This window comes from Hetaerina americana, unplaced genomic scaffold (genome assembly GCF_022747635.1).
Source record: "Hetaerina americana unplaced genomic scaffold, ioHetAmer1.1.p SCAF_6, whole genome shotgun sequence".
NCBI classification, from domain to species: Eukaryota; Metazoa; Arthropoda; class Insecta; order Odonata; family Calopterygidae; genus Hetaerina; species Hetaerina americana.
In genome coordinates, this window is record NW_027287205.1 from 21,073,792 (window position 1) to 21,088,208 (window position 14,417).

At 36.5% G+C, this 14,417-nt stretch overlaps 1 protein-coding gene across 4 annotated transcripts in view; it reads right to left on the minus strand.

Moving 5' to 3' along the window:
* LOC139695305 (GRAM domain-containing protein 2B-like) overlaps positions 1-14,417 on the minus strand; it is a 568,636-nt gene that overhangs the window by 453,113 nt on the left and 101,106 nt on the right. The window lies entirely within an intron of this gene.

Here is a 14,417-nt window from a genome sequence, read left to right on the forward strand (position 1 = left end):
GCTATCTTAACATGAAGTACCAGGCAATTCAAATTATCCTAAACCATACTACCTCAGGTTTTTATCTTGTGGAATCTATTTAACCGTTGGAGAGGGAGGCTATGAGAGAAGAAAAGACCATACTAATCGAGATAGAAGAGCGGAATAATATGATTGCGTACATTCAAAGAACAAATTTAATTCGTTGATATCATCAATGTTTCATCGAGCCGACAAGCAATGCGATGCATCAAAAATGCTGAGAAGAATCGAAATCGCATCGGAATCGGCCATGAGAATCGCGATATGGCAGTCAATATATCGCACATCTCGACTCTCAAACCCACCCCTCAGACGCTTAATCGTCCCGCCTTTTCCCTTTCCCTTCCTATCTCCCCCTCGTCCCAGCACCCACTCTGAGGACCGATCTCGCTGGTCCGTCCCGGCTATGCATAGTTTATGCCCTCGCCAACCAACTTCCCTCCCCCGCTAGAGAGCAAGCTGTACATCATCATTAGCAGGGGAGCGGCGCTGGAGTCTCACCACTCTTGCCAGCCTCCTTTTCCCACGATAGGCTTTTTTTTTGTTCCCTCGCTTTTATTTCTCCCCCACCCCCCATCCACCCAGTTGCGTTTTTGTTTATGCAACGTTCTCTTCCTCGTTTCTGTTTCGAATTCTTTTCCCCTTCCGTGCCTATAAATCAGAAAACACTTCGTCAAAAGATCCATGCATATTCAGGGTTTGCCCTCCTCTACGATAGTGAGTCGTGGGTGAGAGCAACAACGGAGGCTAGAGACTGATGGAAAAGACAGTCGGGAAGATCGAATTGTGAAAAACTTTGTGGGAAGCATTGAGACCTTTCTAGCATTTTTTTCTTTGACCTTTATAGCAAAGAGATAAAATAAAAAAATAATATATTAAATTATGATGAATTATTGTTATTGACGAATTAAATGGTTTCAGGCTCCAGTTTGAGAAAATTCATGATCACTGACTTAGTATTTTTTCGCACATAAATTTATTATACTACTACCATTGAAAGAAATTAGCTCTTACGGCTAGTAGTATTGAAAAAAAAATGGAAAACTCCAATAGCCGTAAACAGTTAACCTTTCTAAACAAAGTACAAATGAGATTAGTTGGCTAACACCAACAAGTCAAGAATGGAATAAAAGGTAAAAATCCCTTATCCCTTTCCTATTTACCTTTTACCCCATCCTTGACTTTTGGCGTTAGCCAACTAATCTCATTTGTACTTTGTTTAGAAAGGTTAACCGTTTACGGCATTGGAGTTTTTAATTTTTTTTATTTTTTTCAATACTACTACCACATAGGCGTAATCAAAAGGTACCTAATGATTCCGACTGTGTGCTGAAACTGGCAGCAGTTAAATTAAATTTAATTTGAAAAAAAAACAAAATTAGTTGTTTAGGGAACTATTGTCACTGGTAATTTACCGTTTTAGATAGGTTTATAATTGATACAGACTGAACACACCTACATCCCTTAGTCTTGCGTAACAGGAGACAACATGATATCCCACATTATATTAAACTGTTCTTCAGTTCCACATATATTCCACCTCCCTGCAATCCGTCCAACATACTCAATTGTTTCCCAACCCCACCACACTTGCCTAACGTCATCTATAACATTTCTAATCATTCCATCAGCAATTAAAATGCTCTGCATCCAAGATTCCTGTCTCCTTTGGATTTCTCCCAATAATTCTCTCTTCTTCCTCATCGTGGATAATACAGACACTCCTTTTGTTTTCCTTTCCAATTGTTTTATACCTTTTCCATCCTTGTTCCATTCCACATTTCAAAAACCTCCAATTTTCATCCATCAACTTACTTCAACGACCAAGTTTCGGCGCAGTACAAAACCAAGGTCTATATCAAAGTTTTAACTAGTCTTTCCCTAATATACTCACTCAAACTTTCGTACTTTAAATCAATTCCCGCCCTCTTGTAAAAACTTCTTTGCCTAATGAAATTCTTCTCCTTACATCCTTACTACTTTGACCATTTTAGTCTAAAAAAACCTTCAAAATAGGCAAACTCCTCCACTTGCTCCAGATTTTTTCGCAGCAAATTCTACGTTTAACTTAGCCTTCCACTTTCTTTAAAACCTTAAACCATAGTCCCGTTAACATAGAATCTCAGCCCGTACCTATGACACTGATTTTATAATACACTCCGCAACGAATGCACAAATGAAAAAATGGTAACAGAAAGAAGAAAGACTATAGATATTACTGAGGTAAAAATCATTTAACTCAAGTAATTTAATAATAACTGCGCAAGGAAATACATATTCACCAGATCGATGGAATGGAAAAGCTGAGTATTCAGCAGGGGCAGTATGACAATGCAATGTCGTACGTAAAACGCTAGAAGTCTATTAAAATGAGGGACGGGCGATATAAGGAAGGAATTATTGGTCTTCTTTGGATTCCGATAATTATTAGGGAAATGGCAGGTGACAGACATTTGGATAAGAAACCGACTGGCCACGTTTTATTCTAGAAATATGAAATAGTAACAAACTATTATCATATGCACTTGAACGATCAAGGTCTGCTTTTGATGTACCCGAGGAGTTAGTTACCTTATTAATACCTGAATTTATGTAATTTAAAATACCTAGTCCTTTATCCACTTTTACTTCCTTCTTCAAATTTCTCTACCCCGTCCATGTCCTGGACCTTTTCATTTATTTTCCTTTCCGTCTTTTTCCATTCCTCTTTACAGCAAATCTCAAAAGTTTCTCTCTTGATAGGCTTTACCCTCTTGCATTAACGACCAAGTTTCGGAGAAATACTAAACTACACTCCATATCAAAAGTTTTACCAATATTTCCTTTACAATTTTATTCAATGTTCTTATCTAATATCTCCTCGAATGATTTTTACATTTCGGATTCCAGCATACTTTCTTGACTATCAAATCATATTTATAAAAAACCCTCTCTGAATAAGTGAAATGTTCTTCCTGCTCCATTTTTTGAACCCCGCAGTTTCTTGGAATTTCTCAAATTTGATATTTCACATAGCCTATTTATTTCTTGAAAACCCCAGTTACTTTGTCCAATGCTCAGAAATCGTTGCATATTATTGATAACTAAATCTTGATCATTAAACAAATGAAAGAACTAGCATCTAATTTCTATCGAGTAACGAATATGTCACATACATATATATCCACTCACTTAACTTGCTATTTCTCAATCAACTCAAATTTCTCAGTGCCCATCTTTTTCCACCTATGGCATGCCCCATTTTAAACTCACTCTTGGTTTATTCGGAAACATAAAAAAATAATAGGTGAAAAATATTAGGTATCGAAGGAAAGAGGAACGAGAGAGGCTTCAGACATTTTGTTTGTGTTTTATGAGATTTCATTCTACATAATTTACGGGTGTTGTTCTAACACACCCGGCCACACACCCTTGCGGTGGTTGGCAGGGTATTGTGCAGGTGCAAATGTAGAAGTTTGACGAAGATAAATTTTCAAACGAGTTTTTTTTTGTTTCATTTCACAACGGAAAATTCTCCACAAAATCAACTTTAATCAAAAGAAAGCATACACAACTTAAATTTCTCATATCCAGGATTCAAATAAACCCTCGGACGAGCTACGAAATCTACAAAACCGGAAGCAGGTTTGATACGAGTGTATATAAACTCATACAAAAACGTTTTTTTGTGGGAGAAGGGTTGGGTTTAAGCAATAACTCAAAATTAGATAAACTTCACGCTTTCACGCCCTCCTGAGATTTCTTCCAATTTTTTCGAAAACATTTGAACGCTATGAATTGGCCAGGAGTGTCTGTATGTATTCGTGAAACCGGTAAATAAGTGGGAGCTCACGAATTTGCTCACCCATATCGTATAATGAAGAGCCAAGGTTTCTCGTCATTAGGGCTTTGATATTTTGGGGTTAATTATAAGACGCTTAAGTGAAGTTTGGAAATGAGTTACCACTGTTATCAACTAGCCATTTCTCGTAAGTTGGTAATGAAGTAGCCGGTCAAAGTTACTCCGGCGGCCACTCTAAAAACACAAGTTCTGAATTGGCATCCATACCCTCATCCTCTTATATGAAACATCGCCACATTTCGCAATTTTTCATCCCACGTTAACATTTGATAACCGATGTGTAAAAATCAATTCCCACAATGAATAGAATTCTTTAGAAATTACAAATTTTGGAGCTTCTGAGAATCAGAATGCTCAAAATGGGATGTTGGAATTTAAAAAATTCATTGACATATGTATTTTCTGGTGCATATTATCTATTATTAAGTAATCTACCGGTTAAGGTAGGTTTTGAGTTAAACACAGCTACCAAATAAATATTTCGTGACTCCTAACACATCACAAAATCCAGAACCCTACTCTACATCAAGTCCCTCTTCATATCTGCGTACTTCCTTCCTCCCTTCATACCATCCAACATCCTTATCCTATTCCTTTCCTTTCCTCGTTTGCCTGAAATTCTCTTCTCTATTACAGCTTTCAACATCCCACTGCGGATTAATAAGCCCTCCATCCATTTTTACTGCCTCTTGAGGATTTCTCCGTACAAACCCCAAACAAACAAACCTGTTGGCCCAAAACACTTCGGAGATACGGAAACTGTTCTACCTGCTCGTTTTCTATTCTCTACTTTTTGCCCTTCTATTTTAATGTTTAGCTTAGTCTTTTTCTTTATGTAAAATCGCATAACTTTTGTTTTATTACTGTTGATGTTCATCCCATATCTATCGCAATGAGTTTCCAATTCATTCAGCAATGCTTGCAACCTTTTGGCTGAATGACAAATTAGATCTTGGTCATCAGCAAACCAAACTGATTTTACGAATTTACCGCCCAATTTCATTCCTACCTCCAGTTCTTTCCATGCCTCTTTAATCATTTCCTCTGCATACAGGTTGAACAGCAACGGTGATAATGGGCAACCCTGCCTTAAACCTCTTCCTAACACTGCCCATCCGGACTCCCCGTTCCCAACTCGCAACTGAGCAGTCTGAGACATGTTGCGGATTAGCCTCCTTTCCCTCCAATCTATTCCTATTTTCTTCAATATACTCATTAGTTTTTCCCATTTAACTCTATCAAACGCGTTTTCGAAATCTACGAAACAGGCAAGTACTCACTGATTGTATTCTATATTCCTCTCGATTAATAATCTCATTACTACAATGGCATCACGCGTACCTCTCCCCTTCCTAAACCCAAACTGATCATTCCCTAAGTAATCATTTGCCCTACTCTCTATCCTTTTGTTTATGATCCTGAGAACAACTTTAGCTGCGTGGGATATCAAACTAATTGTCCTGTAGTCGTCATATGATGTAGCCTTTACCTTTTTCGGAATAGGAACTAAAACTGATCTCACAAAGTCTTCCGGCCAGATTCCTTCCTCATAAATACTACGGATCAGCCAATATAGCCTCTTCCTCCCACGTTTTCCTAAGCATTTTAAAAGTTCCACGGGAATGTTATCTACCCCCACGGCCTTATTTAGTTTCATATCCCTTAATGCCCTTTCTATCTCAATGTCTAGTATGCCTGGACCTAAGCTATCTTCCTCTACGTCATGTTCCTTTTCTATGTCTAACTTTGTTGGCCTAAGTTCTTTACTAATCAGTTCTTCTTTATATTCCTTCCATCTCTCTTGGAGCTTTCCTGCGTCAACTATTATCTTACCCGCCTTATGTCATAAATGAGAGCATAGATGCTCCCTTCAGGTCACTGGGCTGTAGGTTTTTCTATACATAAGAATACTATAAGCGTGAAATGATGCAACCAGCTTCGTGCATTTATATTACGGCTTTAAAAAAATTCTTTCAAAACTGAGTGAAAGTTTTAAAGTTTTTTCAGGATTTTTGTAGATGCAGAATTGTTTCTTTATTACAGAAAAATATTTCCAAAAAAGTGTATTCCTATGAGATTTTGTGTGGATTCGTAGGTTGCATTACACAATCAATATAATTATGCTAACTAATACACACTTATAGAAAAATAGAATTCCCAAATTCATAAATATTCAACATTTTGGCGCAAAACATTAAAAAAGAAATACATTTTACAGAAAAGGAATGTAGGTATTGTTTAACTACGACATTCTTTCGAATTCAAGATATCATTCAAATTTCATATTACACGTATTTTATACTTATTATATTACTCTTAGTTGAATGCCAATTTAATATTCAATTTTTCCTAAGCGGATATGGGACCGGAAGAGGGGAGAGATAGCCTTTAGCAAAGCATTTAATGTGGCAGCCGCAATACTTAAGACACATTCCGTATTTCCTTCTTGTTGGAGCACCTGCGTGGGGAGGATTTAAAAGACACCGCTTCCCCGTTCCGTTCCAAATATTAGTCCTCCTCCACCACTTTGCAGTCATAGATTGACGAGTAGTTCTGAAACCATTAGTCAAATGCGACTTTGGCTACCTCGTGCAGGTTTAGGTTAACTCAATTTAGCGCAAGAACAGCCAAACATGCCATTTAAATCATATTTAGTGTCGGTGAGGAGTCTACTGTACTGACTTCCTAACGCGAAAGCCTGAGTGCGAATTCCGACGACGGAAGATATTGTCTATTGTATCCCGATCTCTACTTGACGTGCCATGTGAATAGCATTTCAAGTGAAGCACGCCTTCCGTCGAGTGAGACCTTATATTATAGACCCATTGACGAAATTAATTCACATTTACATAAAAAATGCATGCCAATTAACAAGGAAATGTTAAAGTGACCTTGTATCATCTGAATTTTAATCATTTATGCCACAATTGTTGTAGTGAAAAAGAGCAGTAACGTCAGTCTGATAATTTAATCAGGAATAGGAAATTCGTACACAAAAATAGAAAATCGAAATATTGGGGATTTGGGTTCATAAAATTGCGGAGTATTCATGTTTCCATACAATACTGAAACTCACCTCAGGACACAAACAGAAGTTTGTCTTTGAGTATAGTTGAGAATAAAGCTCTAGTGATCTCTATACATGTGGTAATGGTCCTTCATTTATTGATTTGACGTGCTTAAATTTTTCATTGCATAAAACGACAGAACTAAATATTTCTAACTATTTCTAACTATCAGCCTTTCATCTACGTACCCGCAACTCTTTGAGTTCTGTGCATACCTGGATTCAATTCACCCCCTGCCACACACCACGCTGTTAGTTTGCAGGGTATCTCGTAAGTGCAGAAAACTCCCCCTGCAAAAACTCCCAAATCCCGAGATATTTACAGGCCTGTATATAGTCAGGCCATGTAAGGTCATTTTTATGCATCGGTTCATTTCTCAATCGGTAATTCAGAAAATCTACTTGCAATTGGTTACGGGTGACCAGTGACATCACCCGGATTTGAACCCTGGACTTTTGGGTGACGAGCAACATAATTTTGAGATCAAAACCATCCCAGTTGGTGAGGCCAAAATTTTCAACAGCTCGACCACCACATATCCATCTCCCATATCCTATTTCGCTCTATTGTGAAATACGAAGCGGTTTTGGGGTCATCGGGTAACCAGGGGATTAAACCATCACCAGCCCTTACCTCCTACCAAACTCCCTCCCTCACGCTTGCACTCCATTATTCACCATCCTTCCGCGGACAAACTACCCCTCCTGGTGTAGGGGAAGTGAAATAAGCCAGGGAGGGAGGGAGGAAGTTTGCGGGAGGGATCGGAGTAGTTCATATCAGGGAGAGGGTAGACGGGGAAGGAGGAGGAGGGAGGGAGAACCTTGGCTTCATACGTCATCGCCGACGGGCCGATACGCGATGAAACGTAATGCGAGTCGGGCGGAGGGCCTGGGAGGAGGTCAGAAGTCCACACGGAAGCAGAACGTGGAAGGATTTTTCTTCGCTCCTCCCGCCCTCCGCCATAAAATTGGGCCATTGATCGTCTCAATACCTCAGAGAAAAAAAATACAAGCTAAGCATAAATAGTGACAAAAAATAATTTTCGACGAATCACGAGGTTTCTCTCCATTTTCTATGCGAATTAGACTGGGAAAAATTTCCAGGCAAGAAAAGCAAAACCTGAGCTATATATCTATATGAAAACCGAAAACTGAGGTAGGAAAATTTGGAGGAAATTATTCATTCTTTTATTCCTAATGTAGAATTAGCAGCATAAAGTCTTTATACACCTATCTTCAGAACCCATTATGTTTCACACATCGGTGGATAAGTAGTTTTTAAGAAGACCATTTAGTTAATATTACATACGAAATGCAAACTAGACGAACCAGAATAATATCCATATGTTCTCCAGAAGGTTTTTGTGGCTCAATTACCGGAACGCATTAGGAATAATCTTTTGGATTTCATATCCAGTTTCTTTCATTATGTAAATGTTTTTTCGTCGTTTGACGACTACATTGCTGCGTTTCGGACAACGATTGAATTAAGTTTAACAGCAAGTGGCACTCACAGACCCGTCTGAGAGAGGACTTAACGTCCTGAGACCGAGCAGTTTGGGTCAACCCCTAAAAGGAAAGGGCCTCTGGCTATTATTCATGGATCTTAGAGACAAAAGATCCGTCGGAGTACTATAGACGATTTAAAATGGGTCGAAATGGCCAATGCCAGAGTGAAGGGGCATGATGACCACAAATATTTAGCATTTAGCGCCAATTGAATGAAAATTTCCATGTTATTCATAATCGTAACTTTACTACCTAAATTTATCCAACAAAGGCATTCGAATCTCGGAAGGAGTCATGTAAGAATATAGGGAAGCCACATTCAAGTGAATATATTAATGAGGAATTTAATTTGGCGATAACTGAACGTCTTTTAGGGTACGTTTTGAGTACTTGCATGTTCATTCGAGTATGATTCAATTGTTTTCGTAAATTAGAAATAAACTTAACTTTATTTGATGGAAATATTTCCGTGGGATAGATAACTTTACATGTCTTAGAAAACGTAGAATGGGACCCCTTCGATGGACAAAAATTGCAGTTTAATCTATTCAATACGAAGGGCTTTTTGATTCCATAATTAAATGCGACCTTTTTTTAGTATTAAGCATTCATACTAAATCTGTATTAAATTAATTAGGCAAAATGACAGTCTAACGTAATATAGAGTGAAGCATAAGTAATTTTTTTTAAAATATCTCAACGATATTCCCCTCAGCAAAGTATTCAGTTGGAATAAACAGGTGGAAAATATAATAATATATTTGCTATCGACTTACCATTTCTAAAAAGAATGAATGAATAAAATGGTGAATTTTTATCATTCTAAAACTTCATTTTCCAAATTCATTACTCCAAAGCATTACCTTTTCCATAGTCCGCTGACAGTTTAAAAGCAACTCAAAAGAGACTAACTCAGTTTCATAAGGTCCCAACTTTTCCTACATCATTTCTAACTGAATTACATTTTCGTATAATTAAAATATTGATTTTATTATTATTATTCATTTCATTCCACTATTTCGGATTTTGTTAAAAAATCGTCTATCTAAAGTATCTGAATGAACAAATTTCGTCTATTTTCACTCTCGATTGATCCTCTGCACCATAAGCTCTCGGCAGCACAGCGACGTGCAGTAGAAGGTTATTCGCTTATTTGTTCATTTACATTTGGTATGGTTAAATAAGGAGATTCGGCTCAGTAGCTAATGTTTTTCGCGTACTTATAACGATCTGATTCTAATGTCCAAGAAAATATTTTCTATCGTATCGATTCAAGAATCAATAAAGGCAAATTTACGTACCTAAACATCATTAATGTTGAACACTACCACTTTATAAAAAATCAATAGAGCAATCTGAGTACCGACGTTTAAACCCTCAGAAAAAATTGCAATGTGCAAAAAACTTACTGTTGATTTCTATGTCTACCAATATTGTCAGCAAAAGCGGAGGCCATAAGCCTCAGCCTCTGAGATATCCGGTATATTCATCCACAGTTCTTTTATTTTTTCATATGCACGTTGGCTGACGAACCAAAATCAGCGAAGGAAAGATAAGAGTGATGTGATCATTTGATGAACACTTCAATCAAATTCTCCAGCAAGACTATACATTTTAAACGAAACTCAAACTCAACTCAAGACATACTCGTATTTACTGGAGTGAACGAGATTGTGATCCCATGAGATTGAATTGCATAAAAACTTATGAAACATGAAATGAGTACGTAAAAATTCCTATGCACTAATATTTATAAAAGTCCGTGCGAAACTATTTTGGGTAGAAAATTTCTCACGAATAGAGTCAAGGCATAAAATATAATAATGACGGAATGCGAGAGATATGCAACGGAAATTTCAAGAAAATTAATAAATTTAATACAATTTCTAGCCCTAATTATTCCCACAAAAGAATAACGGTTTCCTAGAGTTGAAAAATAGGTCCTTGCTAAAATTTTTGCAGTGCGGTTCGCGATGAAAAACATGACTTGCGATAACAACCAAAACTCCCAATGCTTTTCATTAAATGTTCTTAGTTTTCCATTTAATTCATTCATTTCATTCACAGTTTTCTTAATCGTTCTATCGTATTCCAAAATAATGATAAAAGGAAGGAATTAGTCCTGATTAGTCTTGGTAGCATTACAGTAACTCGCTGCCAAAAACAATGATTTCGTCACGAGTTTAAAGATTCCCGTACTTAAAGATTTATTTTGTTAAAAATCAACTCTTGAAAATATTATCTTTTCATAATACTAACCAAAATTTTGCCACGAAATTTATGTTTACATGCTTAATGGTACATTACGATGGTAATAGGTACAAAAATATTCTCTTTTATTTTTTGATAACAAATGAAAAATTTTATCCGAACCATAGAGCCTACATATGCTACGAATTTTGAATCAAATACTACCAGATAACAGTTTATTTTTTAAATCAGATAACATTTTTAAAATATCACTTGCAAATAAAAATTTACCTTTAGAGCTTGGAAGCATGGCAAAGAACCTTCAAGTTACTTTGCTTAGGAGAGTCATATGATAGTTGGCATAAGACAAAATACTTGACGAATCGTTTGGACTTCACCTTGAGCAAACGTCCTGGACGGCATCGAACGATAGCAGAACAAACATTCCTTTTGAGGAACATTGCGAGCCAATCCTTAACGCTTGACAATCTTTCTACAACTTAAAAAAACATAGTGAATCAAAAGGTAAACGAACGGAATAAAGAGTTGAAAATAGCTTTGTTTCTTGTTTCCTAACTGTTAGATATCTTTGCTCTCCGTATGGCGGTGGATATACCTGTATTTGCTGGCTTGACTATATTCTTCGCATTGTACTGAATTCGCTTTGGGCTTTTAGAAATTCCTTTTCCCAGCAGAAATGACTCCCAAAAGATTTTCCATGGCCTCACAAGAGCAAACTCAGAACCGCAATGAAACAATAGAGCATGTACGATCTCGGTCCCCCATAAAAATGTTACTTTTATCTCAAAACTGACTTTCAAGTTCTGAAGAATTTGACCTCACTATTTCCTAATAAAAACTATTAATTCTTTGAAATCCATTGGGATGTCGAGGAAAACTCGAAAGACTAGATGGGCATTCTTCCCATGGCACCAGAGTTATAAAAGATTATGAGAGTCAAAGATAGAATAGTATTGAAAATAGTAAACGGGGGTAATTTTCTTTTTAAAACTTATATCAGAATTTTTTTAAAATTTCCAAAGGAATGGCGTGATAGTATATACATTCATATGCCACCACGAGTGTATTACATATTTATGATGCAATATGCAATTGACATTCAAATGTAAGCCATTTTTGGGAGTAAATGGATAACATCCTAGGAGAAATCAACAAAAAATGAATTATCAGAAAATATTTTCTAATATAAAAATATCGGAATAATATTGAACAGACTCTAATCGACAGAGGCTTGAACCTTATTTCTACCAAAAGTTACTCTTAATCTGTGGTCGAAATCATTATTCATAAGTGTTAATGGAACTTCATATCTTTCAGAAATTCATATTACATAGTATAATTTAAATTTCTGGATATGCTTATCTTAACTAGTATTTAATTATTTCCGGCTGAACTGTTTGCTACATTTATTGATATTAATGAAAAAGGTTACCTCAAGATTACATGACATTCCATAGTTTTATCCACTTCCTTGTATACATTATTAATTCACCAACAGAAATACATTATTTCCTTTTATTATGGTATGAAAACTAGGTCGTCAGTCACTTGATTATGGTTTTAGTCTTCTAGGAGAGGAAATCTTGTTTGTTATCAACCGTATAGCTTTGAAGATAGTTTAATCAACTGAATTAACTTTACTTCATTGTTTCAATCTTTTATTTTCACTTCCAACAGCCTGCGATAAAATACCGGACGAAACACCTGCGAAGGTAGGTATGCTGGGTGCGGCATTTACTTGTAGGTGCCGTCGAAAATTTATTGAAAGTGCGGATTATCGTATCACTTACACTCTGTGGAATGAGAACTTTGTTCAAGTCGAATTTAAGGTTAAAACACGGTTTTCATTTAAAACATCGGAAATTCGATTTATCTGTGGCCATTTACCTTATCTGGAAATCTAAATAGCTTTAAGCCTTCAGGGTACACAGTTTATTTTTACCGCCTCCTTAAAGAGATAAGGGGCTTTCATTGGTACCTAATCCAATGGCCTATAATTTGCGTCTGCATCTAATAACAGCTAAATGAAAAAAGGGATAAGATACAATTAAAATATGGATAATAGAGGCTGAATTGAAAGTGATAAAGTAATATTTGTTACATTTTAATTTTCATTACGCAGTAAATGATCATAACGCAAGCAGTGCTTGATTGGTCTTCAGCTAACCGACGGAATTCTAAGTTAACAATTTTATATGTATGTATATATATATATATATATATATATAAACATTTATTATGATTTTTAAAACATAGAAACATAAAGAAAGCACATTCACGTATGTAGTTTGGACGTTTCGACGGCACGGATAAAGACGGCCGTGCCATTGAAACGTCAAAACTACATATGTGAGTGTCCTTTTTTTGTGTTTCTGTATTTTAGAAATCTTAATCAATGTTTTTATACATTTGCGCGTCGCCGAAGAGCGTTCTATTTCGAAGATATTTATATAAACATAAACTAGGTAATCAACCCGAAGGTCGGTTTTGGTAGGCTCAGACCAATCCAGTCATCTCAGACCAGTCGACTCAGACCAGTCATCAACAATTGAGATGCTTGGGAACAGGAGCTATGGGATTGTAACTTGTCTATTCTTTGGTCGAAACTAAATCTAGATAGCTTCTCCAAAATAGTAATGGAGTGATGGTCGTGGAATAACAAATCGAGACCTTTTACAGGATAAGAGAATATCAGTATTTACTGGATAATTAATCAATAGGTACGTGTATTTTATCAGTGTGATGAAGACAATGGACAAATAATTGTGTCAAATGATACTGAATCCAGAGAATTATTTACGTTCTATCTGATCATCGGCAACGACTCAAGGGGAAGGAAAATAACTCTATGCTAGATTGCTGCACATGATTGAATAAAATATTATTTAACAACCTTAGAGATCAGGACCAGCCTGAGTCATTCTGTTCAAGAAGAATGAGGGCTCAACCATTACAGGTGACTTCCATCTTCTAAACAATAAACACAAATGGACTCAAACCGACTCGTTTTTAAATAATAAATTTTTATTAATTTCCTTGATGAAAATAGTATTCCTATACATCTAGATCTATTATACTTCTCTGACGAATCGCAGGTAGGTTAAATAAGAGCAAAGAGTGTTGATATAAATCTGCTTACAGGGTATTTATATTATCTAAAGAATGGATTTGGTGTATCGATACGTGCAATTGTTCAAAAATACTCGTTCAAGTGTGAGATAAGGAGACAAAGCATTATTTTTATCTCGAAATCTAAAACTATGACATATCTGTGCCATATGAAAGAAATTTATCACCAGTAATGCCAGTAAAAAAGATATTTCCACTTCACCGTATTTTTTGCAACAGAAGATTCCCTTAACCAATGTATCAATAACCATTACGGAGGCTATTGAACTGCACTGGATGACAAATTGGCTTCATAACTGGGAGTGCCGCAAGAATATGACCTAGAGCCAAAGCAGAGAAGAGGTTATCTCCTTAGCTGATGCCAACCAATTTTCATATTGTCCATGCGTTACTATGGGTGCCATTATAATACGTTACTCCTAATTTCCAACATCAGAGAGGAGAATTTGGAGATAATGGAGTGAAACGGACTATTATGATAGAGAGATATTGGATCCAGCCGGAGTGTTGGGAGCACACCTGATCAATTGGCAGGCTAAAGATGGAAGGATGGCATAAGAGGATATTTTGGATCCGAATTCCGACGAAGAGGTGTTGTTGCATTCCAGTGAGTTGAAACCTTGACTGGTTTTTCGAAAG